Genomic DNA, 27,953 nt, shown 5'->3' on the forward strand with positions numbered 1-27,953 from the left:
TTTCTGGGTGATACATTATGCATTAGATAGCACTAACTTATTCAGAATTAAAAGATATTTACATCGTGGCAATGAATTCTGCTGATACACTTAATAAAGTAACAAAGCCACAAAGACAAATGATATGTGCATTTCAATAGAGAACACCAGAGCTAAATAATGTAGTCAAAATGTTACTGGATCAACCACCCTTGAAGTCTAGACAAATACTCCTGAAAATGGGAGTTCAACTCCCAGGAAGGCAACTTGTGCTGTCAAATCCAATTTATAAATGAAATTTGTATTGAAAAGAAATAGTTATTGGAGAGGTTGGAAGAAGCATGGGGAAAGTAATTAAACTATTTTGTGCATATGAGTTGAATCCACACAGATATAAAGACATGCAGAAGGGGACCAAACCTGCATTAGAGTCAGTTCAGCGAAGGTTCACTAGACTGATTCCAGAGATGAAGAGCAGTTTAGCTCCATGCACGCTCAGTTTATGATAGGATGAGACTCAATTGAAGATGTTAAAGGAAATTGACAAAAGGATGCGGAGTGGACGTTCCCCCTTGTGGGGCAATCCAGAATGAGAGGCCATAATTTTAGGTTTGGAAGTGGCAGATTTAAAAAGGAGATGAGGAAGAATTGCCTTTCTCAAAGGGTCTGTGGAACTCACTATTCCAGAGTACAATGGATAAGGAGGAGATAAACAGGTTTTTAATTAGCAATGGAGTAAATGGTTAGGGGGAGTGGGGAAGAATGTAGAGTTGAGGTGGAGATTAGGTCTCCATGATTGTATGGAATAGCAGAGTCAGCTCGAGGGAGCAAACTGTCTACTCCTGATTCTTATGTTTTTGTTGATCTTACATGGGTGTGGATTCACAAAGTCGGGACAACTTCGGGAAGTTAGATTTTTGTTGTGAAGTGATGAGTTCTCATGGGAGGTGGGCCAAGCCACAGGCAACGAGAGCAGAAGGCGTTGGCTGTGAAGGAGAGCAGTGGGGAAGCCCTGCCTTGGTGGACAGACACAATATTAACATTTCATTTGACAAAAAGAACAAAACATGAAACTTCCATCCACACCTTCATATTCCTCTCCCTCACACATACGTCCCATGCTTTATTCATGCCAGTCCATTCCATCTGAATTCAAACTATACCCCTTCTCCCACCCATCCATCACCCTTCACAGCTCCTACACTAACTCATGAAAACCCCATATTCTCCCACCATCCCAAATGACCTTTGCCTTTATATCAACTATCCCAATGCACCTAGCATCCACCAATGACATGGCTCAGGGTCAATGCAGAGACAAAATAAAATAAAATTCTCATTGTCAATTGCAGACTTCAACATTTTAAAAAGGATGTAGTGCACAATTGCTTACAGCAACAAACACTATCATTCATTTATAGTCCCATTGATATGAGGAACTCTCCTACCAATACTGAGTGTGTTACTGCAGTGGTTCAAGAAAACAGCTCATCAATGCCTTCTCAAGGGCAATTATAAATGATCATTAAAAGCTGCCCTAGCCAACTTCACAATTGTCCCATGAAATGCATAAGCAAAATAATAAAGGAGTGATCTGATTGTGAGGTTTAAGGTAACTAAAGAATTTGATCGGGTAGATAGAAACGATTCCATCTGGCAAAGAAATACAGAGCAATGGGGCATGACATTAAAATTGGAACTTGGCTGTTCATCTGGGGAACACTCCTTCACACAAAGGGGAGTACGAACTTACAACTTTCTCCCTTAAGAAAAGCTGTAGAGGCAAGGCTAATTGAATACAGATTTATAGAGTTGTGTTAGGCAAGTGTCCAAATAGTGTAGATGGTTGAAGTTAAGTGTAAGTCGCTAAAGTTAAATGCAATTTGATGAAGTTGTGTTGGTCGATGAAGTTAAGTGTAGTTTGATAAAGTTAAGTGTAAGCTGATGAAGTTAAGTGTAGTTTGATGAAGTTAAGTGTCGGTCAATGAAGTTAAGTGTTGGTCGATGAAGTTAAGTGTCGGTTGATGAAGTTAAGTGTTGGTCAATGAAGTCGAAAGTGTCGTACTGGAAAAGCACAGCAGGTCAGGTAGCATCCGAGGATCAGGAGAATTGACGTTTTGGGCAAAAACCCTTCATCAGGATTGGGGCTGTGACCTGAGGGGGTGGAGAGATAAGTGGGAGGGAGCTGGGCTGGGGGGACGGTAGCAGAGAGTGTGATCGATGGAGGTGGGGGTAATGGTGATAGGTCAGAGATGAGGATGGAGTGGATAAGTGGGAAGGAAGATGGACAGGTAGGACAGCTCATGAGGGCAGTGCCAAGTCGGAAGGTTGGAACTGGGATAAGGTGGGGGAAGGGGAAATGAGGAAATTGGTGAAGTCTACATTGATGCCATCAGATTGGAGGGTCCTGATGCAGAAGATGAAGCGTTCTTCCTCCAGGCATCAGGTGGTTAGGGAGTGGCAATGGAGTAGGCTCAGGACCTGCATCTCCTTGGTGGAGTGGGAGGGGGAGTTGAATTCTTTGGCCATGGAGTGGCAGATGTCCCGGAGATGTTCTCTGAAGCGCTCTGTGAGTAGGCATCCTGTCTCTCAAGTGTAGAGGAGACTGCATCGGTAGCAAAGGATACAGTAAATGACATGTGTGGAAGTGAATGAAGTGTAGTTTGATGAAGTTAACTGTAGGTCATGAAGTTAAGCGTAAGTCATAGAGTCATGGAGCATGGAAACATCCTCGGTCCAACTTGTACACACTAACTAGATATCCCAACCCAATCTAGTCCCATTTGCCAGCACTTAGCCCATACCCCTCAAAACCCTTCCTATTCATATATCCATCCAGATGTCTTTTACATGTTGCAATTGTACTAGCCTCCATCACTTCCTCTGGCAGCTCATTCCATACACGCAGCACCCTCGATGAAGTTAAGTGTAGTTTGATGAAGTTAAGTGTCAGTCAATGAAGTTAAGTGTGAGTTGATGAAGTTAATTGCCAGTCCATGATGTTAAATGTAGCTTGATTAAGTTAACTGTCGGTCGATGAAATTACGTGTGAATGGCTGAAGTTAGGACCATGAAAGCATAGGAAATAGAAACAGGAGTAGGCCATTTGGCCCTTTGAGTTTATTCTACCATTCAACGGAATCATGGCTGATCTGATATTCCTCATGTCTACTTTCCTATCTTTTCCACATAGACTTTGATTCTCCTGCTGATCAAGCATCTATCGCAGCCTTAAATATACACATGGGCTCTGGCCCCACAGATCTCTGTGACATGGAATTCTAAACACTCAGAAAACTCTGAGAGAAGGGTCAGAACAGTCTCAATCTAATTGTCTGGTAGAACAGCATTGAGGCCCTGAATGACCGACCTAAGTTTCTCAAAAATTCTATGTAACAATACAACACAACTTATTTCCACTAACCCTCATGCCATGTCAAGAAATAAGAAAAGAACTTTAGCCATATGGAGTGAATTGCTTTCATTTGCGGGACTGGGAGTGCGGCGGGGTGGGTTTGAATAGGGACCATTTAAACGTATTTATGTGGCACATTGTAAAAATCAAGACATATAATTCCCACTATCACTATATTACTGTCAGCTGTACAGAGATTAAAAACTGATCCTGCCTAATTGGGTTTTGTATGGACAAACTGCACAAAGAAAACCAGGCAAAGCAATTCTGACCATTTTCCGAAACCCCACTCACTGGGGTTTACACATGCTGGATTTGACACGTCCCAGTAATTTGCTCTTCTGTTAAAGATTAGGTCACGCAGCAGTGGAAGCCAAAATTAAGCATGTGACTTTTTATCTTAGTCGATTATTAAATAATAACGCAACTGGTCTTAAAGAAATGGTCTGGAATGTGAGGATATGGCTGTCAAGCTTATTTATACACATGATCGAGTGTTTCATCTGTTTTAATTAACTGACATTGTTTTCTCTTTATCAGATAAGCAAACCTACTTTGGATAAAGGATTTATAAGTTCCAGCTGTTGGATACTGGGGTGTGGAGCTGAAAGATCTGTTAACGGTCTGCATTGTCTTTAATGGCCACTGCATGTAAATTGGAGAACATGGCGATTTACTGGTGGTGGTCATTAAATGAAAACAAATATGATGGCTTATTTGGTGATGGAAAAGAAATGTTCAGTTGCGTATGAGAGCACCTCAGGGTTACAGGGATAGGGTTGTGGGGAGGGGGTTTGAGTGGGACGCTCTTCAGCGCTTCATGAGCTGAATAGACTCTCTGCTTGTGTGAAAGAGGCTATGATTCAATGAAAGGAAAGCTCAGTTAATCATCTGTATTTCCCTTAACAGGTTTTATGTGTAAAATAATCAATTGGAAAATGCAAGTATACTAGTGATGGTTAATGGATGCAAATTGTTTTGGTGGTGGGGACAGCTATTTGGTTATGTGTGACAACCCTTCTATATACGAAGGAGAAACAAAAAGAAAAGAAAAAGCTGAGTTAATTTGGTGTCACTGCAATGCACCTGATGGAGTTTTGTGTAAATAGATAAGTAATTGGAAACACGGGTGCTTAGGTGGTGGTAGATAAAGCTGAAAAGTAACATGGTGATGGGAATAATGCTCCATGTGTATACTAAAAAAGCTAAGTTAAACATCAATCCAAACAATCTCTACGAATTTGAACTGAAAAATTCCATAGTCACTTGAGTTATTTTTTCAATTATTTCCAAGATTGTCATTGATTGTTCTACAACCTAATATTTAATTTCATAGCTGGATGAAGTGATATTTATTCTCAATCTATGTTTGAGATCATCAAACGATCGTTTTTTTGCCAAGTGCTCAAATGCCAAGATGGAAGATTTTGACTGAAGATTTGGCTCTCCTTCCTAAGGCTACAACAAATTTTCAGACCTTGCTGTTCCAATTTCCTTCAAACCACTAATTGAGATTTAAACTTTAACTCTTTCATTTGTGTAATCCTATTTATAGATTTTAACAAAAATGGCCACACAGTCGTGTCAAGTTAAGGGCTTGTATAGTGACTCCTTTTTTAATCACAACCAGGAGCAGCTGGCAACTGTGAGTGAATTTAAAAAGAATTGGGTGAAGCTGTCAAAACATATGTTGACATATCCCCCATTTGAGAATTGCATTTAGATAATAAACAAAAGCTCACTTACAATGCACTGCATCCTAACAGTGGCGGGTTAGCTTAAGCTTAATCTACATCAGAGGTCAAATGAAGGGATTCAAATGTTTCCAGTGGACAGTATCTTAGTATGACTTAAATTTCAAAATAAATTCAAGTTGTTTATTCTTGAATACCAAAGTCACTTATGCTGCATGTAAATCACAGCATTTAAGTACAATTTTGACTCAACCTAAAAAGAAATCATGTGCTGTGGATCCCAACTCTTTAAAGAAGACCTATTATATATGTGGAAGGGATTATTGAGTATCTCCTGCCCTGTAATTAGCCAATCAAACCCTGATTCTTTCTGGCTCACCACTAGTTAATTGATAGATTGATCAGATGGTTTTGGATCCACAATGGAATGGCTACAGTAAGAAATGCCAACAAACAGAAAGTCTTCTCAGAGCATTAAAAAAATTGCTTCTCACTCCTCTTCCAATAGAATAACAAAAATACTCCCCACAGTGGCTGAACATTATAATCTAAATGCCTTTTCAATGTTGGTATGATGGTAAGGACTACAATTTACAAGCTCTCAATCACTGTCAAATCTCTGATGCACAGACTCCTGTGGGTTGTAGTAGATTTAATTAACTAAGGTTTACTGAAACCACAATTACATGAGGGCTTCATTCTCAACAGCCAGATTCTAAATAACAGTTACTACACCACGATTCCTGGCATGTCCAGGAACACGCACCAGTAATCTCGTCTGCTTGGCTTCTATTTACGAGCAAGATATAGCCATTTGATCTGTGTTGGGATTATTTTGTGCACAAAAAAAAAGACTGTGTGCCCAACACATAGTGAGAATCATTGCTTTATTCCAGCTAAGGAAAGAAGTTTAACGTGTTATGTTCAGCAAATTAAAAAATCACATTTGAATCACTTTTGAGAAACATGTTTCTCTCAAGAGTGATCTAATTTCAAAAAGTGCCATCCTGGGTGATAATCACAAAATCTGAACCAAAAGTCCCAGTCTTCCAGTTGAAATGAGTTGACTTGCTTGGAAATAACTGGAACTTTACAATTAGGGATGCATCAACATTAGTACATGCATCCCTTTGAGCGTGCTCCACCATTCAAATGGCTAGATTATGGCTCAGCTGTTTTTCAACTCCATATGCTTTAGCTAGACAATTATCTCCACATTCCCTGCTAAGATCAATAGACTTATGCTAGTCCATCTTAGAATCATAGAATTACAGAATCCCTATACTGTGGAAGCAGACCATTAGACCCCTCAAGTCCACATTGACCCTCCAAAGAGCATAACTCAGGAGGTTCAGTGATGAGCACTGTTGTCTAACAGCAGCAGGGACCTGGGCTCCATCCCAACCTCGGGTGTCTGTCTCTGTGCAGTCCCATGTCTGTGTGACTTTGCTCAGGTTTCCTCCCACAGTCCAAGGATATGCAGGGCTAGGTGGGTTAGCCATGGATAATGTAGGGTTACAGATATAAGGTAGCGGGTTGGATCTAGGTGGGATGCTCATCAGAGAGTTGGTATGGACTCAATGGGCTGAATGGCCTGTTTTCATACTGTAGGTAATCTAACATGGACTAACACAAATCTAAGTATTCCCAGGCCTTTTTGTTTTGTTTAATCATTGATTGATGTCAGGTAGGAGAGGGGCTAGCCTATAATGAACTCCAAAAACAAAAAAAACCTCTTGTTGGCTAGTTGTTGTCTTCACTGCCGACATGCACATAAGAAGAATGGCCATGTCAATTTTTGAGGGAACTGATGAGACTGTACGTTGCCATAGACTCAGGAACAGCCTTCTCATTGGAGAGAGACATCTGGGGAGCACCAGCCTTGGGTCAGTGCTGAAGCTGAGAAGGCAGGGTCCTCATGGTAACCACACCCAATGCAGGAATTCAACCCACGTCATTGAAATTATTAATCTGCTGTCCAGCCAACTAAGCTAACTGACTGCCTCCCAGTGTGGAGCTGTACACCAGCCTTCAAAAGAAGAAGTGGGAAAATTGGAATTGATGCACTGAGGAACTAGGAAAGGACAGAGTTTCTTTTACAGTGACCAGCTCTTTAATTGCCTTTATTTCATTGCAGTTTTCTGGCAGGTTTGCAAATCCCTAACATCCACTGTCATGGTCTGAAGGGGAGCAGAGTTGTCACGAAAAGCTCCCAGCAGTGACAGATAGAAAGCTGACTGTTGGATTGATCTGCCTCACACAAGAACCTGGTGCATTCTTGATTTGGACTCAGATTAGTGGCATCATGTCAATATTACTCAATTGATACCAAGCCATGAAAACATGAGGGAACTAATGATGATGAAGGATAGCAACAAAATACAGAAATATGTAGACGTGAAAAAAAGTGAAATATTCAAAATGATGAAGGGGTTCAGTTTGATAGTAGGAATAAAGAAGACATAGCACTTGGAAGTTAAGTAACTAAATGGGGAAATGAGCAATGAATTTTTGAATGCAGATATATAAATCATTAAAATTAGCTATTCATAAAACTGACACTAATAACACTGATAGACATAAATTGTGCAAATAAAGGACTGAAGATTATCTCTACAGCAACAGAATACAAAAGCAGAATGGTCATGTTTATCAGGAATCTTGATTCAAGTGAGTTTGGAGTACTGTGTGCAGTTCTAGTCTCTATTTTACCAAAAATGGTTATAGAAGCTCTGGAGATGGTGAAGAAAATGTTTACAGGAATATTACCAGAACTGAGGAGATGCAACGTATAGGTAGCACTTGAAAAGACAACCAATTGGAGTCCAGTGCAAGGCAACATAAATATAAGAAAATCGCATGCAGAATGAACCAAAGGATTTTGGAAGATTTTTTTTTACATAGTGAATAGTGAGAATGTAGAATTTGCTGCCACATGGAGTTGTAGAAGCAATGAGGAATTGAAGCGTTTAAGGACAGACTTGATGCTTACATGGTAGACAAAGGAATCAAGAGAAGAGTTCATTACAGCAGAAGTGGCACAATTAGAAAGTATACAATGTTATTATCAGTTCACATACTGGAACTATTCAATAACTATATAAATATATAAAACAAAGAACAAAGTACAATACAGTATAGGAACAGGCCCTCTGGCCCTCCAAGCCTGCACTGACACATTTTTCCCTTCCAGACTAAAACTGTCTTGTCTTACAGAATCTGTATCCCTCTATTCCCTTCCTATTCATGTATTTGTCCAGGTGCTTCGTGAATGTTGCTGTTGTGTCTGCTTCCACCACCTCCTCTGGCAGCGCATTCCAGGCACTCACCCCCTTTGTGTGAAAAATGTGCCTCACACATCTCTTTTAAACTTTCCTCCCGCACCTTGAACCTGTGTCCCCTAGTAATTGATCCCTCCGCTCTGTGAAAAAGTCTCATACTCTCCACACTATCTATGCCATTCACAATCTTATAAACGTCTATCAGGTCATCCCTCAACCTCCTGCATTCCAATGAAAACAAACACAATCTATACAATCTTTCTTCATAGCTAAAACCCTCCATACCAGGCAACATCCTGATAAACCCTTTCTTTACCCTCTCCAAAGTATCCACATCCTTCTGGCAGTATGGTAACCAGAACTAAATGCAAAATTCAAAGTGTGGCCTAACCAAAGTTCTTATTCAGCATAACTTGTCTATACAATATATACGTATATGTAGATACACACACATTCTTTCTGCATATTAAGTCATTACTTATTGAAAATTTCTGTTTTTCTCCAATTCTTTTTTAAATTGAATATCTTGGATCATGTATGGTTTTCATTTCTATGTTCAGGAACGTGCTATTACTCACTCAGTTAGCTTGGTAATTATCTCATGCAGCAAGTTGTTCTGATCTGTGGAGGTATATGTAGGGATTATGGCTTTCAGTGTTTGTCCCAATGTTCCCCAGCTGTGACTCCAAGTATGAAGCATTGCTGTAGTTGTTGCTTGACAAGTAATCCAGAGACCAAGACAAGACTTCCTCATGACCATGAATCAATTGAAATACAAACCCATCTGGGTCACTAATGTCCTTTTTGGGAACGTTATCTGCTGACCTTATCTAGTCTGTCTTACATGCAACCCTGGCCCCAAAGCAATGTGGTGGACTCTCAATTGCCCTCTGCAATAGCCTAGCAAGCCACTCAGTTGTATTCAACCACTAACTAATATCAAAAAAGGAATGAACTAGATGGATCACCCAATGTCGACCTCGGCACTTGAAATGACAGTGGCAAACACAACCCTGTTGATCTTGCAAAGTTCTCTTAACTAACATTTGGGGGCCAGTGACAAAATTGGGAGAGCAGTCTCATAGTTTTACATTTTTACTCGTAGAATCACATCTTACACACAATGTCCCACCACCGTTCCTGGGCCAAGTCCTGTCTAACCAACATGCAGCAAAAGTGGTGAGGTAATGGGTGGCACGGTGGCACAGTAGTTAGCACTGCTGCCTCACAGCGCCAGAGACTCAGGTTCAATTCCCACCTCAGGCAACTGTCTGTGTGGAGTTTGCACGTTCTCCCCGTGTTTGCATGGGTTTCTTCCGGGTGCTCTGGTTTCCTCCCACAGTCAAAAGATGTGCAGGTTAGGTGAATTGGCCATGTTAATTTGCCCATAGTGTTAGGTGAAGGGGTAAATTTAGGGGAATGCGTCTGGGTGGGTTGCTCTTCGGAGGGTCAGTGTGGACATGTTAGGCCCGAATGGCCTGTTTCCACACTGTAAGTAAGTAAGTAATGGTATTTAGTTGGGAGGAGCCTGCCCTAGGAGACCTCAATATTGACACTGGGCCCCATAAAATCTTAAGGCCTCAGATTAAACACGAACAAAGTTATGTCCTGCTGACTCCTAAGTTCTGTCCTCCCTCAGTTGATGAATAAATACTCCTCCATGTTGGACACCATCTGCAAGGCAGATCACCTTCATTTTCTTAGCTGGGAACTAACTACTTTTCATGCTTGCTGGGAAGATAGTTAATGAATGAGATGGTGAGGTTAGGCCCTTAGATGGCTGCCAGTTGACCACTTAAGATGGTGAGGGGGCAAGAAGGTCATCCATGAACTGTCCCACTCAGAACTTAATTAGTGAGGGGGCATAAAGGAGTGAATATCTCACTTGGGTCAACATGCCCAATTATTTTCCTTCTCGCTACCTCTGATGCCCCTCCAGAGAGGAGAGAATTACATCCTATTTATTCAGGTTTGCTCAGTGAGCATATCTGCCAATATTCAAGGCTGCATTTTCACATATGCAGTGAGTCTGTAATATCCCTTGGGAGTCCAAGAAAGATGTTCTGCTTTGTTTTCATATGAACTGAGCCAGCAATGATGATTATGATGGGGAATGCATGAGAGGAAATGCACCATTTGCTGCGCTCACCTCCTGACCGCTTGAAGTCTATCCACCATCTGCAAGGCATAAGTCAGGAGTGTGAGGAAATACTTTCTAATTTGCCTTGATAACTGCATTTTCAAGAAACTCAACACCAGGGCAAAGCAATCCAGTTAATTTGACACCTCATCCATCACCTTAAACATTCATTCCCTCTGCAGCCAAATATACAGCAACGTGTGTTAGTGGGAAGATGCATTGAAGCAACTCATTAAGCCTTCTCTGAAGGGTTTTGTTGTCTCTTACCTAGACGGACAGAAGCAGGAGATGCTTGGAAACAGGACCAGGATTAGAGAGTATATCAGGTCTCACTAAGTGTGACTGGGGCTCTAAAGGGCCTGATGTGCTAAGTGTTTTTTTGGATAATTTGAATTTGTCAAAACCGAATTCTTGAACATGAGACAACTCTCCAGAAATGTCTACCCATGGCATAATGCTAATTCTGCATTAATACTCAGCCTGCCTTTACAATGGTCAAAATGAGAAATCACTGGATGAGCTGAAATAGTAATGACAATGGAATAATGCAAAGCTTTGAAAGTGCATAAATTGATCCAACAACTTGATGCAAGTAAAAGACAGTTTGCGAACTGCACCACTTTAATTTTCTAGCCAATTTTTCCAAATCCACCAATGGCATCCAATCTGTAATTTTCCTGTGACTTTCACAAGTTGAACTTGCACATTAATTGCCCATTAAACTCATAGGAAGTTAACATAAAACCAAGATATGCAGATTCAGGAAATCTGAAACAAAAGCAGAAATTGCTGGGGAAGCTAGTTCTGAAGAGGAGTTGCTGGATTTGAAACATTAACATTAGGGTCCTCTCTCCACAGATGCTGCCAGACTTGCTGTGTTTCTCATGCATTTTCAGTTTTTGTTTCATAGGAAACTGAACTTTCTAGATGCATTTTTATTGCAGTGTTAACATTTCTGCCAATTACTCTCTCTTGCCAGAAATAATGAAGTCTCTCTTCTTCCAGTTTGTAAATTGTTGGCCGGGATTTTGGTTTAATTTTGTTCCTTATTCTTCCTTTCTATTTTTCTCGTTTTCAATCTAATTTTTCTTTCTCTCACATTATTTCTCTTTCTGTACGTTGTATGACATTGAATTTATCCACTGTAATTCTTTTGCCTGCTTAACCCTTACTCTGTTTAACTTGATAATTCTTAAAACTCATCAATTACAAAGTTTGTCCCCTTGGTCACCATGGTCCCAGATGTGACACTGTCTTCCCCACAATATTGTCAACAACCTAGTTGTTAAAATCCAGATGTTTGCAAGTCTGGGCCACCAGTTACATCAAGGATTTTGTGCGGAGAATGGCCAAAGTATATACGTTTTGTTCCCAAATCTTGCGAAAGAGTCTTGCAAAGTAGAACAAATCGAATGATTTCAAGGTGTGGCCCACTTAGAGGTGTGTAAAATGAGGCTTTATAAAATCATGGCAGCCCGACAGGAGTCAACTGAATTGTTAGGAAAAAGATTTTAATTCTGATGGGTGCTGTTCAACTAAAAGCATTTTGACAGCAAGCACTCAAAGAATCCAACCAGATTATAGGCTTCAGTCATCAAAAAAAAGTCTGATCTAAACCAAATGTGTAGCTGATTTATTGGGAGATATTTTAAAATGAATGAATGTTTTGTGTGGAGAAGGGTAAAGGAAGCAACCATCAAATTATCCCAAGTACAATTTAGAGATTTTATTTACACATTTAATTCAAATCCTTGAAAAATGTTGGCCTAACACTGTGTTCCTTATCATCTCACAGGCATTACTTCTAATTACCACTTGCAGGACTTGAACCACTGCCTGACTCTATTTTTAGTATTTTCTACAGCGCGTGTGGCCTCCAGATTTGGTGGTTGATGGCATCCAAGGGTGAGCGAGCTGAAGAACTTTCTTCCCTGCTGGATTTAATTACACAAAGCTCCACAGGCTCACCATGTACATGTTATTCAGTTTCTGCTGATGGAACAGTGAGCTTCCTCGATGAACCTTACAGAATAGGTAAATCTCAATCAATGGTGAGGCAGCTAATTTGGTGCCACTATTATCGTCAGCACTCCAGGAATGGGGAAGTGGTAAACCAGCTATGATTGCAGATGCTGACTGCTTTCCATCTTGCTTGCACCGAGACATTGAGTAAGGATTGGCAGTGAGCTCAGTTATAATGGGTTTGTTGGACTGAGGTTGACTAGATGGATCTTGTTGAGTATGAATTCCCTAATTGAGGCTGTTAATGTGAGCCCATCAGGGAGCCCTGGCTGACAGATATAAAAGAAGTCTCAGGAATTCTCCTCACTCAAAGGACTGGCTCTGAGTTGAGAGTCAATGTTCTGTGCACGTGTAAATAAAGGGTGACTTAGTGATGGGACACTGGCATCTGTAGAGTTATTCCAGGATAAATGCAATGTTGACATTTACAGAAATAATAAATAGTCATCTGAAGGTGGCTATAAGATCATCACGAATAAAGAAATGTCTTATAAGACATGACAGAAGAAATATAAATTACATAAAAAGAAAACGTCTTTGTTTTATCATGAGATGGATAACTTTCGCCATGATAACATACATTACAACAGTGACCACACTTCCAAAGCAATTTATCGACAATAATGCAGGACATGAATGACACCATATCAGTTTGTATGCTTCTTTCTAACAATAATTATAATAGTTTCAAACCCAAACTATTCTCAGTCTTCTTCTGAACTATATCAAATTGTTCTATATTGCATCAATGCATTATCCCTTAGTCAGAAAGATAAAATACCTTTCACTTATTGAGCACTGCTATGGGTTTTATCTCCAACAGTGTATTTGACCTGATGTGGCGATGTTAATGTTATCACTTTGTAAAAAGAAGCAAGACATGAATTGATGCAGAGCTGAAAATGTGTTGCTGGAAAAGCACAGCAGGTCAGGCAGCATCCAGGGAACAGGAGAATCGACGTTTCGGGCATAAGCCTGAAGAAGGGCTTATGCCCGAAACGTCGATTCTCCTGTTCCCTGGATGCTGCCTGACCTGCTGTGCTTTTCCAGCAACACATTTTCAGCTCTGATCTCCAGACCTCACTTTCTCCTCATGAATTGATGCAGTACTGGAAGATCCCCCAGTAGATTATTACAGCTCATAAAAAATGCAATTATGAGATTCACAGATACAGCAGTATCTGGACTAATGTTACTAAATTATAAAGAACTTCAAGTGATCCAAGTTAAGATACTATTTGCAATCATTATACCATCAAATCATATGCTCTTACACAGGGATGGTATGTCAATCATGTTTTCACAAAAGCATAGTGTGACACAGAATGTCTCTTGAAAGTATATGTCAGACATAACACAATATCCCAAAATGTTTTGCAACCAATGAAGCATCTTTGAAATGTAGTCACCAGTTTTAATATAGGAAACAGGGCATCCAGAACAGCCAAAACCTCCTTATTTTTATACTCCAGTCCCTTTGAAATAACGGCCAATATTCAAGCTGTTTTCCGTATTACCCATTGAACTTGAATGTTAGCTTTTTGTAATTCATGGATGAAGACTCTAAATCCCTCTGTTCTAGAGCTTTCTGTAGGTTTTCTCCATATAAATAATATTAAGCTCCTCTTTCTTTCTGCCAAAGTGCATAACTCATGTTTCCTCATTTATATTCAACCTGTCAAGTTTTTTTTTCCCCATTCACTTAACTCGTCTATGCCTCTGCAGATTCTTGTTGTCATCTTTACCACTGCCTTCACCTACTTTTGTGTTATCCAAGATTTTGGTTGTAATACCCTTTCTTCATCCAAGTATTGTTATATCTTGTGGATGTGGGTGACACTGAAAAGAAAAGGCAATGACTCAGCTGGAGACCCATTATAAACTGCCTAAACTTTCTATCTTTACAATCTATCTGCACTCGATGCTAAACATGCTGTGTACTTACAGCATTTTCTGCTTTGATACATTATTCCAAATTTCTTGATCTCCCATTTTTTCAAATCGACTTGACTTCCACAGATAGTGAATTGGCCATGCTAAATCACCCGTAGTGTTAGGTAAGGGGTAAATGTAGGGGTATGGGTGGGTTGCGCTTCGGCGGGTCGGTGTGGACTTGTTGGGCCGAAGGGCCTGTATCCACACTGTAATGTAATCTAAATCTATTGTAATCTAAATCTAATCTAGTCTCTTATTTGAACTATCCATGCTCGTGGACTGAGAGATGTAGACAAGTTATTCAATTCTGGGAAAGCTTAAACTTACTCTCATTCATTTTACAATGGAAAAAAACCAGTAGCTGAAACTATGGCCGATTCATATTCTGCGTTCCGGACAATTCGAGGGCATGTCTCATGGGGCAAAGAGTGTGCCCATTGTTGGTCAGCGACCTCCTTATATACAATATAACCCCAGCCAGCTTCTGGCTTAGGGCTGCAGTTCTTACTTCTGTCTTTCTATCGATTGTCTCTTGTACAACTGGAACCATACTTGAAATGGTGAACCCTTCCAAATGCTCCTTCAGATCTAGGGTAGGAACTTGACCTTCAAAAATCCAGACTTCAGCCACTTCTCTCATACTCCACTTGCCTCCTCCTGTTTATGTTCTGTGGCTCTTGTCTTCACTTCATGTTAGACTTGCTCACTGTCGTACAGAGGGAAAGTGAAAAAACACCTTTCCGGTGTTTTGATTGGGGCTTATTAATATTATGTTCTACACTGACAATTTAAATTGTATGAACCATATCCACTGGGGCATAAAATCAGTTTGGAAACCACTGACTCAACAGTTACTTGTCAGCAAGCTTAGGTCACAACAGTCGCTTAAATTTTGCAAATTTTTTTCTCCAAATGAATGTTTTAACCCATCATATTTTCTTCTTTTAAATAGCTTCACAATGCTCTATGAGGTCGTTATAGTCATACAGCAATAGAGTTATATAGCACTGAAACTGACCCTTTAAGCCAGCCAGTCCATGCCGATCATAATCCCTAACTAAATACTCCCCCACAGTATCAAGTAACTCTGCACCACTATTAGGAAGCAGTGCTCAAAGAGAGTACGGACCGGTGAATTATATAGTGATAGTATTGTAGTTCACCACCACTACCACCCCTGCTCCCCCCCTCCACCCCGCCACACACACGTGCGCACACACACACACTCCCCTGCCAGGAGTCGCGAAAAGGGCAATTTACCTGATGCCTGTAACTCGGCCTGCTGTACATATCTGTATAACAGCAGGAGCTGGCCATTTAGCTGTGGTCATGCAGACTGGGTATGAACCACATAAGGAGGTTGTGAGGACTCCCCCCTCCACCCCGCCACACACACGTGCGCACACACACACTCCCCTGCCAGGAGTCGCGAAAAGGGCAATTTACCTGATGCCTGTAACTAGGCCTGCTGTACATATCTGTATAACAGCAGGAGCTGGCCATTTAGCTGTGGTCATGCAGACTGGGTATGAACCACATAAGGAGATTGTGAGGACTGCAGATACTGGACAGTCAGAGTCAAAATGTGTGGTGCTGAAAACAACACAGTAGGTCATGCAACATTGAGGAACAGGAGGGCTGACGTTTCAGCCATAAGCCTTTCAACAGGATTCCTGATGTGCTTTTTCCAGCACCACACTTTTCAACTGTAAACCATAAAGCTGTGATTAACCTACTGTCTCTCAACTTCCACCAACTGTTCATTATTCTCTGTCTGAGCTTAAAGTGATCTGACCTCATCAGAGGTTACAAAATTGGAAACATTTCTTAATGTCTCAGGAGCATATAGAATTGTGTTTCCAACATTTTCTGACTCAGGGTGGTTGTTGTCGGGGATTCTATAATTAGGGGAATAGACAGCATCCTTTGCAAGCCGGTGCGGGAGTCCCGCATGGTGTGTTACCTGCCAGCTGCCAGGGGGAGGGACACCACTGGCTGGCTTGAAAGGATACTGGAGAGGGAGGAGGAGGATCCAGTTGCTGTGGTCCACGTTGGGGCAAACAATATAGGCAAGACTAGGAAAGAGGACCTTTTTAGGGATTACCAGGAGCTAGGAACTAAATTAAAGAACAGCTTTAATCTCGAATGGCTGTCTGAGTCACGTGCAAATTGGCATAGGGATGTGGGAATAAGAGAAGTAAATATGTGGCTAAAGGAGTGGTGTGGGAAACAGGGGTTCCATTTCATGGGGCACTGGTATCAGTATTGGAGCAGGAGGGATCTGTACCATTGGGACAGTCTCCACCTAAACTGAGCTGGAACTAATGTTCTGGCAAAACGGGTAATTCGGGTGGTCAACAGGACGTTAAACTAGAGAGAGGGGGGGGAAGGCAAGGATAGAACTCCAAAAAGCATAATGGCCAATGGGAACAAAGCAGCAGGGAGTGGATTCAACTGCAGGGAAAAGTATATAAAAAAAATGAAAAGAAAGGAAAGGAGAACTCAGGAGTGGTTATTAAAGTCTCCAGCACACAAGGTAGGACAAAGTGGAAAGGGTTAGGAATCAAACTTCAAGCACATCGGATAAAGGGATGACAATGAGAAGAGGGACAGTAAATACAGGTCTGAAGATGTTGTATCTGAATGTGTGCAGTATATGAAGTAAGGTAAGTGAGCTTTTGGCACAAATCAAAATTGACAAGTATGACCGGCAGCATAGAGACATGGCTAGGGGATCAAGACTGGGAGATAAATATCCAAAGATATAAATCCTATTGAAAAGACAGGCAGGTGGACAGAGGGGATGGGGTCGCCTTGTTTGTAAGAAATGAAATCAAATCAATAGCAAGAAACAAAGGAGGGTCAAATGATATAGAATCTGTGGGTAAAGTTGAAGAACCACAAAGGTTAAAAAAACGACAATGGAAGTTATGTACAGGCCTCCAAACAGGAGTCAGGATTTGGGGCACAAGATACACCAGGAGATAGAAAAGGCATGTAAGAAAAGGTTACAGTGATCATCAGGGATTTCAATGTGCAGGTGGATTCGGAAAATCAGTTTGATAGTGGATTGCAAGGAAAAGAATTTGAGTAATGTCTACGAGATGGCTTTTGGGAACAGCTTGTGATGGAGCCCACTAGGGAACAGGCAATACTGGATTTAGTGTTGTGCAATGATAAGGGAGCTTAAGGTGAAGTTACCTTTAGGAGGGAGTGACCATCTCGTGATAGAATTCACTCTGCAATTTGGAAAGGAGAAGGTATAATGGTATTACAGTTGAGAAAAGGCAACTACAGAGGCATGAGGGAGGAGCTAACCAGAATTGACTGGGAAAGGAGCCTAGCAGGAAAGACAGTGGAACAGCATGGCAGTAGTTCCTGGGAATAATTTGAGAGTCACAGCAAAAATTCATCCCGAGGAAAAAGAAACATATAAAGGGAAGATGAGGCATCATGGCTGGCAAGTGAAGTCAGGGATAGCATAAAAGCAAAGGAGAAAGCATATAATGTGATGAAGAGCAGTGGGAAGCCAGGGGATTGGGAAGACTACAAAGACCAACGGAGGACAACGAGAAAAGATATAAGGAGGGAGAAATATGCGTGTAAGCTAACCAGTAATGTAAAAAATAATTGCAAGTTTCTTTCGATATGTAAAAGGCATAAGTGGACATTGGCTGCTGGAAAATGGTGCTGGAGAAGTAGTAATGGGGAACAAAGAAATGACATAAGTACTTTATGTCAGTCTTCATGGTGGAAGACATGAGTAACATTCCAAATATTAAAGAGAGTGAAGTGGCAGAGATGGGTACGGTGGCCATCACCAAGGAGAAGGTGCTGGAAAGACTGAATGGTCTGAAGGTGGGTAAGTAACCTAGACCAGATGTACTACACCTCAGAGTTCTGAAGGAGATACCTGAAGAGATAGTGGAGGCATTAGTGGTGACCTTTCAGGAATCACTGGAGTTGGGAGGGTCCCAGAGGACTGGGAAATCGCTAGGTAATCCCCATTTGAGAAGGGAGTAAGGCAAAAGATGGAAAATTACAGGCCGATTAGATGACCTCAGTTGTTGGTAAGATTTTGGAGTCTGTTGTGGAGAATGAGATTTCTGAATACAGGACTTGCTTTACTAGTACATGGTAAAATAGGGCAAAGTCAACATAGTTTCATGAAAGGGAGGTCATGACTGACACATCTGTTAGAATTCTTTGTGGAGGTAACCAGCAGGTTGGATCATAGACAGCCAATAGATGTTATCTATCAGGATTTCTAGATGGCTGCTTAGATTAGATTACTCACAGTGTGGAAACAGGCCCTTCGGCCCAACAAGTCCACACCGACCCGCCGAAGCACAACCCACCCAGACCCATTCCCCTACATTTACCCCTGCCCCTAACACTACAGGCAATTCAGTATGTCCAATTCACCTAACCTGCACGTTTTTGGACTGTGGGAGGAAACCAGAGCACCCGGAGGAAACCCACGCAGACACAGGGAGAACGTGCAAACTCCACACAGTCAGTCGCCTGAGGCGGGAATTGAACCCAGGTCTCTGGCACTGTGAGGCAACAGTGCTAACCACTGTGCCACCGTGCCGCCTTTGACAAGTTTCCACACAGAAGGCTGCTGAGTATGATAAGGGCCTATGGTATTAGAGGCAAGGTGGTAGCATGGATAGAAGCTTGGCTGGCAGAAAGCAGAGAGTGAGGATAAAAGGGTCCTTCTCAGGATGGTAGCCGATGACTAGTGGTGCTCCATAAGGATCAGTATTGGGACCCCAACTTTTTACTTTAGGCATGAGCGATCTAGATGAAGGAACACAGCGTTCGGGCTAAGTTTGCAGACGATACAAAAATAGGTGGAGGGAAGGTAGCATTGGGGAGGCAGGGAGGCTGCAGAACGATTTGGACAGGTTAGGAGAGTGGGCAAAATAGTGGCAGATGGAGTACAACGTGGGAAAGTGTGAGATTGCGCACTTTGGTAGGAAGAATAGAGACATGGACTATTTTATAAGTGGCGAGAAAATTCAGAAATCTTAAATGTAGAGGGACTTGGAAAACCTCACCCACGTTTCTCTTAAGGTAAGCTTGCAGCTGAGTTGATAGCTAGGAAAACAAATACAATGTTGACATTTATTTCAAGAAGACTCAAAAATAAAAGCTGAGATATACTTCTGCAGCTTAATAAAACTCTGGTCAGACCACATTTCGAGTACTGTGAGCAGGTTTAGGCCCCATACATCAGGAAGAATGCACTGCTCTTGGAGCAGGTCCAGAGGAGGTTCACCAGGAATGAAAGGCCTAACATATGAGGAATGTTTGATGACTCTGGGTCTATACTCATTGGAGTTTAGAAGAACGTGGGGGAGTCTAATTAAAACATACAGAATACTGAATGGCCTGGACAGAGTGGATGTTGGGAAGATGTTTCCATTGGTAGGAGAGACTAGGACCCGAGGGCACAGCTTTAGAGTAAAGGGAAGACCTTTTAGAACAGAGATGAGGAGAACTCTTCAGCCAGAGAGTGGTGAGTTTATGGAAGGCTGTGGAAGCCAGGTCATTGAGTAAATTTAAGACTGAGATAGATAGGTTCCTGAGTACCAAGGGGATCAAGGATTACAAGGAGAAAGAGAGAGAATGGGGTTGAGAGACTTATCAGTCATGATTGAATGGTAGAGCAGACCCGATGGGCTGAATGGCATAATTTCTGCTCCTATGTCTTATGGTCTAACTTGCTGAGTGAGTACTCAGCCTTCCTGAAGTTCTGGTTCCTTGTGAATCTCTTACTTCCTTCATACAATTGTGGGCAGGCCTTAAGTGTTCTTGGCCTTGAATTCTGCAATTCACACTCATAAATCTCTTTTCTTTCAAGATTAGATTCCCTACAGTGTGGAAACAGGCCCTTTGGCCCAACAAGTCCACACTGACCCTCAGAAGAGCAACCCACCCAGACCCATTCCCCTACATTTACCTCTGACTAATGCACCTAACATGTGGGCAATTTACCTGACCTGCACATCTTTGGGCTGTGGGAGGAAACCAGAGCACCCGGAGAAAACCCATGCAGACACAGGGAGAATGTGCAAACCCCACACAGACAGTTGCCCAAGGCTGGAATTGAACCCAGGTCCCTTGTGTTGTGAGGCAGCAGTGCTAACTACTGAGCCACCATGCTGCCCCATGCTGCTTAAGATGCTGCTTAAAATTTCCCTTTTTCTTCAAACATTTGGTGACCTGCCTGAAATGCTTTGAACTATGCGTCAATCTTTGTTACAGTAGAAGGAGCAAGTGAGTGGCTCATTCCACATCTCCCTCAAATACTGTCGTCAAGAATTGGATCTTCCTGAATGAACATCATTGACAAATTTTAACACAAGATTCTGGGCTGCAAGATCTTAGGCTGTGGCAACCTTTGAGGTACATTTAAGTGATGGAAACAATGTTATACGCAGGTCGATCAACTACATCTTCTTTATTCAGACCAAGCAATCAGACATTGTCGGCATTGGTGATGGTTGGAGGTGGGTTGGTGGAGGGATTTGGGCATGTTAGGGAGACAATTGCATTCATTGCAATTCCTGCCTCAAACAGGCTACCTAAGAAAACAACAGCATTGTCGACTCGAGTAGGGTGCAGTTCCTTGTTTAAAGTATGTCTACTAAAATACAAATTCCATTCTAAAAGTAATTAGTTTTCTGGACAGTGCACCAACTTTGCCTCATAAACCCATGTCTGGAAGGAAGTACAGTGAATCACAGACTGTTAAATAATCCATGCATGGCTTATAATTCACTATAAATGATGGGAAGTGCGATTTGCCGACCACCTACCTTCCCCTATTCTGAGGAATCTTAACAAATACTCCACTTTAAACACTGCTGTCTGCCAGCAGAACTAAAAGCTCATAAACTATTACAGTAAAGATGTCTGCATTGGACAAGCAAGCTACATTTCTCTCACAGAGGATAAATTACTAGAAAGAAAAGAAAGAGGGTTCCAGAAATAGAGGGTGAGAAGGGAAAAATTTTGATTAGATTACTAACAGTGTGGAAACAGGCCCTTCGGCCCAACAAGTCCACACCAACCCTCCGAAGCACAACCCATTCCCCTACACCTAACACTACGGGCAATTTAGCATGGCCAATTCACCTAAATTGCACATTTTTGGACTGTGGGAGGAAACCGGAGCACCCAGAGGAAACCCACGCAGACACAGGGAGAATGTGCAAACTCCCTGAGGCAGGAATCGAACCCGGGTCTCTGGCACTGTGAGGCAGCAGTGCTAGCCACCGTGCCGCCCACAAAAGGGACCTAAGGGGCAATATTTTCATGTAGAGGGTGATATGTGTATGGAAGTGGAGGAGGCTGGTACATTTACAACATTTGAAAGGCATCTGGATGGGTATATGAATAGGAAGGGTTGAGAGGGATATGGGCCAAGTGCTGGCAAATGGGACTAGATTGGGTTGGGATGTCTGGTTGGCAGGGATGAGTTGCACCAAAAGGGTCTGTTTCCATGCTGTATATCTTAATGAGTCTATTTCATCCACTGCTTTTCTCAACAGCAAGACACCCCAAGTAGCTTAGAGCCAATGGAGGACTTTACAAGTTTGGGCATATTTGTTAAAGTAGGAAACACAGCAATCAAAGTGTGCTCAGCAAGCCTCCACTAGCAGCAACACAATATCTACCAAATGGCTTGTTTTCGTGATATTGATTGAAGGACAAAAATTGGCTCCCCTCTCAATAGCTTAACCAGAATGTCTGACCAGATGATATGGATATGACAGCAGGACAGATGCTTTGCTGTATTCTGATGACTTGCCCACCTGGTAACCCCACACAGCCTCTACACAATGCACAGTTCTAGTCAGAAATCTGAGGAAAGACTAGTTTGCCTGAGTCGGCTCCAGCAAAAACAGAATTAGGAAGCTTAACATCAAATCAGACCAGAGCAGTAAGACTGATGAGCATCCTTGGATCTACTGACCAGCCCTGACCATGGCACAGATGACCACTATCCACAAGATGATGCAAGGCAACCAACCCATTGAGCCTGAGTTGACATGAACTCATGACCTCCACCACAGAAAGGGACAGCAATGAGATTGAAATGGCATCACCTCCAAGCCTTTCCCCAAGCCACACATCATCCTGATTAAATTATTTCCACTCATTCTGCGTAGGACAACAAGTACCAGCTCATGAGGAAGGCCCACCAGCAACTTCTCAAAACCTGCCTCAATCATCTTAAAAACTAACTCGGGCTGACTCAGATTCAGGGGGTAGATTCATTGGAAACACTTGGAAGGGCAGGGAGCATCTGCACAAAGAACAGATGAGGCAACATCCAGCAGCTCAGGTTTTTGGTAAGAATTTTTATTTTTGTTGAGCCAAGAGTCTTGATGGATATGAATAAAAGTTGAGTTAAAGGAGTTCAGGTTCAGGCTGGGTAGGGAGGGGCTACAACAAAGAACAATACAGCACAGGACCAGGCCCTTCGGCCCTCCAAGCCTGTACCGTCACATTTTGCCCTTCAATATTAAAACTGTCTTCACTTACAGGATCCATATCCTTGTATTCCCTTCCATTGCATGTATTCAGCCAAGTGCTTCTTGAATGCCGGGTGTTGATTCGTCGACTCTTGATTTTATAAGGGTGAACGTGAGGACTCCTGATGAAGGGCTTTTGCCGAAAACGTCGATTCTCCTGCCCCTTGGATGCTGCCTGACCTGCTGTGCTTTTCCAGCACCACACTCTCGACTCTTGCTTTTGTAATCCCAACTGTTCTTTCCACTGTAGTCATGATTTGGAGATGCCGGTGTTGGACTGGGGTGGACAAAGTTAAAAATTACACAACACCAAGTTATAGTCCAACAGGTTTATTTGGAAGCACTAGCTTTCAGAGCCTGATGAAGGAACAGCACTCCGAAAGCCAGTGCTTCCAAATAAACCTGTTGGGACTATAACTTAGTGCTGTGTGATTTTTAACTTTGTTCTTTCCACTGATACTGAATGATCAGCTAAGTGTTTTAGCATTGCTGCTTTCTGATTAAGATTGTAAAAATCTTGTTTGTGTTTACAGTAAAGAATGGGCTTTATGGACTGGGTGAGGTCGCAGGAATCCTAGACTAAAACAAAGTTAAAAATCACACAACACCAGGTTATAGTCCAGCAGGTTTATTTGGAAGCACTACCTTTCGATGCTTTCCTTGTCACAACCACCTAATGAAGAGGCAGCATTCTGAAAGCTAGTGCTTCTAAATAAACCTGTTGAACTATAACCTGGAGTTGTGTGATTTTTAACTTTGTCCACGTCAGTCCAACACCGGCACCTCCAAATCTAGATTAAAACAGTTTTCTTTGACACTTTTGAAAGACACAGTTTGCCATTTACCTGTAATTTTATGTAATAAGAGAGCATTTCAGATCTGTGGCTGGTACTCCTCTGAAAACCCCAGTTTAGAATCTGTCCTACATTAACAGACCAATTGGATAAGTTTCCTTTTTGGATAAAGTAATGATTCTGAATGCTGAATAGTGCATAAAGCTCCACCCAAACTGGCAGCAACATAAGGACTTGGGTGGGGAAAGGCAGAACATCTTAGGGTCTTGGAGGAGTCTGTCACAGAGTAATAGAATCACACTGCACCAAAACAGACTGTTAGATCTAACTCAATCCATTTCAATGAGGTTTTCCAAAATAAACTAGTTCCATTTGTCTGCATTTTGCCCATATCCCTCTAAATCTTTCCTATTCATGTACCTATCCAAATGTCTTTTAAATGTTATAACTGTACTACACCTATTTCTTCTGACACTTCATTTCAAAAACACACTACCTTCTGTGTGAAAAAGTTGCCCCTCAGGTCCTTTTTAAATCTTTCATGTCTCACCTTGAAACTACACTCTTTGGTTTTGAACTCCCCTACCTAGGGAAAAGACCTTTGCTATTCACCTTATCTCAGCCTCTCATGAGAGGAACATAGAAATTAGGAGGGGAGTAGCCCTTTGAGCACTCTCCACCATTGAACAAGATCATGGCTGATCTTAGCTTAGTCTCAACTCAACTTTCCTGCCTGCTCCCCACAGGTCTTTATCCTGCTTTTCATCAGAAACATATCTATGTCTTTAGAGTCATAGAGATGTTCAGCACGGAAACAGACTTTTCAGTCCAACTCGTCCATGCCTACCAGATATCTTCACCTAATCTAGTCCCATTTGCCAGCACTTGACCCATACCCCTCTAAACCCTTCCTATTCATATACCCATCCAGATGCCTTTTAAATGTTGCAATTGTACCAGCCTCCTTCATCTGGCAGCTCAATCCATACACATACTGCCCTCTGTGTGAAAAGGTTGCCCCTTAAGTAATTTTTATATTTTTCCCCTCTTACTCTAAACCTTGCCCTCTAGTTCTGGACTCCCCTCCTCCAGAGTAAAGACTTTGTCTATTTACCCTATCTATGCCCCTCATGAACCTCTATAAGGTCACCCCTCAGCTCCAGGGAAAACAGCACCAGCCTATTCAGCCTCTCTCTTTAGCGCAAACCCTCCAACCCTGGCAACATCCTTTTCTGAACCCTTTCAAGTTTTATAACATCCTTCCGATAGGAAGGAGACAGAATTGCACACAATATTCGAAAAGTGGTCTAACCAATGTCCTGTACAGCCGCAACATGACCTCCCAACTCCTGTGTTCAATACTCTGACCAATAAAGGAAAGCATACCAAATGCCTTCTTCACTATCCCATCTATCTGCGACTATACTTTCAAGGAGCTATGAACCTGCAGTCCAAGGTCTCTTTGTTCAGCAACACTCCCTTGGACCTTACCATTAAGTGTGTAATTCCTGCTCAGATTTGCTTTTCCAAAATGCAGCACCTTGCATTTTCTTGAATCTGTTGATCAATTCTGCCTTCAATGCACTCTGGGGCAGTGAGTTCTGCAGATTCACTACCCTCTGAGAGAAGTCGTTTCTCCTCATCTCAGTTTTGAACCACGGTGGCACAGTGGTTAGCACTGCTGCCTCACAGCGCCAGAGACCCGGGTTCAATTCCCGCCTCAGGCGACCGACTGTGTGGGGTTTGCACATTCTCCCTGTGTCTGCGTGGGTTTCCTCCGGGTGCTCCGGTTTCCTCCCACAATCCAAAAATGTGCAGGTTAGGTGAATTGGCCATGCTAAATTGCCTGTAGTGTTAGGTGCAGGGGTAAATGTAGGGGAATGGGTCTGGGTGGGTGCGCTTCGGCGGGTCGGTGTGGACTTGTTGGGCCAAAGGGCCTGTTTCCACACTGTAAGTAATCTAATCTAATCCTCTCACCCTATATCTATGACCTTTTTCGCGAGACTGTTCCAGAAAGGGGATCATCTGTTCAACGTCCACCTTATCAATCCTCTTCAGCATTTTATATACGCCCTTCAGATTTCCCTTTATTCTTCTGAACTCCAGCATTTTATATAGACTTCTATAAGATTACCCCATAACTTCCTACATTCCAGTGAAAGAAGTCCCAGTCTATCTAATCTCTCCTTATAACTCAAACCCTTCAGTCCCAGTTACAACCTTGTAAATCTTTTCTTCACCCTTTCCTATTTAATAATATCCTTCTTATAGCAGGGCAACCAGAACTATATGCAGTACTCCATAAGTGCATCACCAATGTCCTGTACAGCCGCAATATAACATCCCAACTTCTAAACCCAATGCTCTGACCAATGAAGGCAAGTATACCAAACATCTTCTTCACAACCCTGTCTACGTATGACACTTTCAAGGAACGATTGAACCCCAGGTCGCTCTGAACAACCAACACAACCCAGGGCCCTATCATGCAGGTGAGGCCCTGTTTTGTCTTGACAAAATGCAACACCTCACATTTATCTAAATTAAACTCAATCTACCCCAATCCTTGGCCCATTAGCCCAGCTGAACAAGATCCTGCTGTACTCTTAGATAATCTTCTTCACTAGGTAAAAACAATGACTGCAGATGCTGGAAACCAGATTCTGGATTAGTGGTGCTGGAAGAGCACAGCAGTTCAGGTAGCATTCGAGGAGCAGTAATATCGATGTTTCGGGCAAAAGCCCTTCATCAGGATGAAGGGCTTTTGCCTGAAACGTCGATTTTGCTGCTCCTTGGATGCTGCCTGAACTGCTGTGCTCTTCCAGCACCACTAATCCAAAATAACCTTCTTCACTGTCTACTACCCCACCAATTTTGGTATCAACTGCAAACTTACCAACCATGCTTCCTATATTCCCATCCAAATTATTTATATAAATGACGAAAAGCAGTGGGGCCCGCACTGATCTTTGTGGCACACCACTGGTTACAGGCTTCCAGTCTGAAAAATAACTCTCCACCACCACCTTCTGTCTCCTACCATCAAGCCAATTTTGTATCCAGTTGACTAGATCTTCCTGGATCCTGTGTGATCGAACTTGACTAGTTTTTACCTAACTTGTCTTATGTTATCCTTGGTCTCTTCCTTAAATTTGTATAATGTTCACCTTACTAATCTAACTTTTACCTGATTGCTATCATTTAATAAACTATTTAGAACCAGAGCCTCTTCTCGTTAGACTACCTAATTGCTCTACTCTACCACTTCAGACCAAGTAGGTCTGCACAACCAGTCAGGAAAGGGGATATTGGGAGCTGTCTACCCAACCACACGTTAACAGTGGTTGGCATTGCATGTTCATACAACACTACTTTGTAACTTGGCCAAAATCTCTGAGAAAGCATATTTTCTGGCAGTGTGTGGGCGTTAGCTACATTCAAACTGACAGCTTGGTTTTCCACATCATGACAGCCACAATGCTCGATTGCCTGTTGTGTTTTGGGGACAGCTTGAAGCTGTGAAGGCATGACAGAAATGCATTTGTTTTTCATTCCGTTACCAGTATCTCATCAGTGACCCCTGTTCACGGTGTGCAAATGAGAATGCCAACGGAGGTCAACTTTGAACCCAGCAGTGAGGCAGGCTGGGAGAGCAGAGCTGCAAATCTGTTCTTAAGACTTTCTCAAAGATTTGCATCGCAGTTTATGACTGGGTGGTAAGTGAAGCTAACTCACAGGCACCTGGAGATTACAAGCTTCACAGTCAGGATGACACATGCGGAAAACAGCACTGACACGATAACCAGATTTCTAGATCATGCTGGTGCCAAAAGTGCCTTTCCTTTTTTCTAATTCATATGATTCACAGTCAAAGAACTTTCCCATTTCTGGTCAGCTGCTGATCTATTTTCAAGAAACTTTACTTTGGCTACTAGGAGTGGAATTTTCCTTTTTGATCTGAATATTATTGTGTTACTGCCAGCTTTGAGACAAATACACTTGTTCCTTTCAGTCCTCCAACCCTGGCTCAAACGACCCTCCCAAACCTGATGCTCTATCAGTGCACTTATTTCTACAGTGGTATGACTGCCAAACTTAAAGTTTTGTTCCTTCTAGCTATTTTGGAATGAGCATTACTGGACAC

The 27,953-nt window shown here is 42.2% G+C and overlaps 1 protein-coding gene across 1 annotated transcript in view; it reads right to left on the minus strand.

The window, feature by feature from the left end:
* vegfc (vascular endothelial growth factor c) overlaps nt 1-27,953 on the minus strand; it is a 218,656-nt gene that overhangs the window by 98,460 nt on the left and 92,243 nt on the right. The gene's annotated exons all lie outside the window — the stretch shown is intronic.

The sequence above is a fragment of the Chiloscyllium plagiosum genome, chromosome 2, assembly GCF_004010195.1.
Source record: "Chiloscyllium plagiosum isolate BGI_BamShark_2017 chromosome 2, ASM401019v2, whole genome shotgun sequence".
Classification (NCBI taxonomy): Eukaryota; Metazoa; Chordata; class Chondrichthyes; order Orectolobiformes; family Hemiscylliidae; genus Chiloscyllium; species Chiloscyllium plagiosum.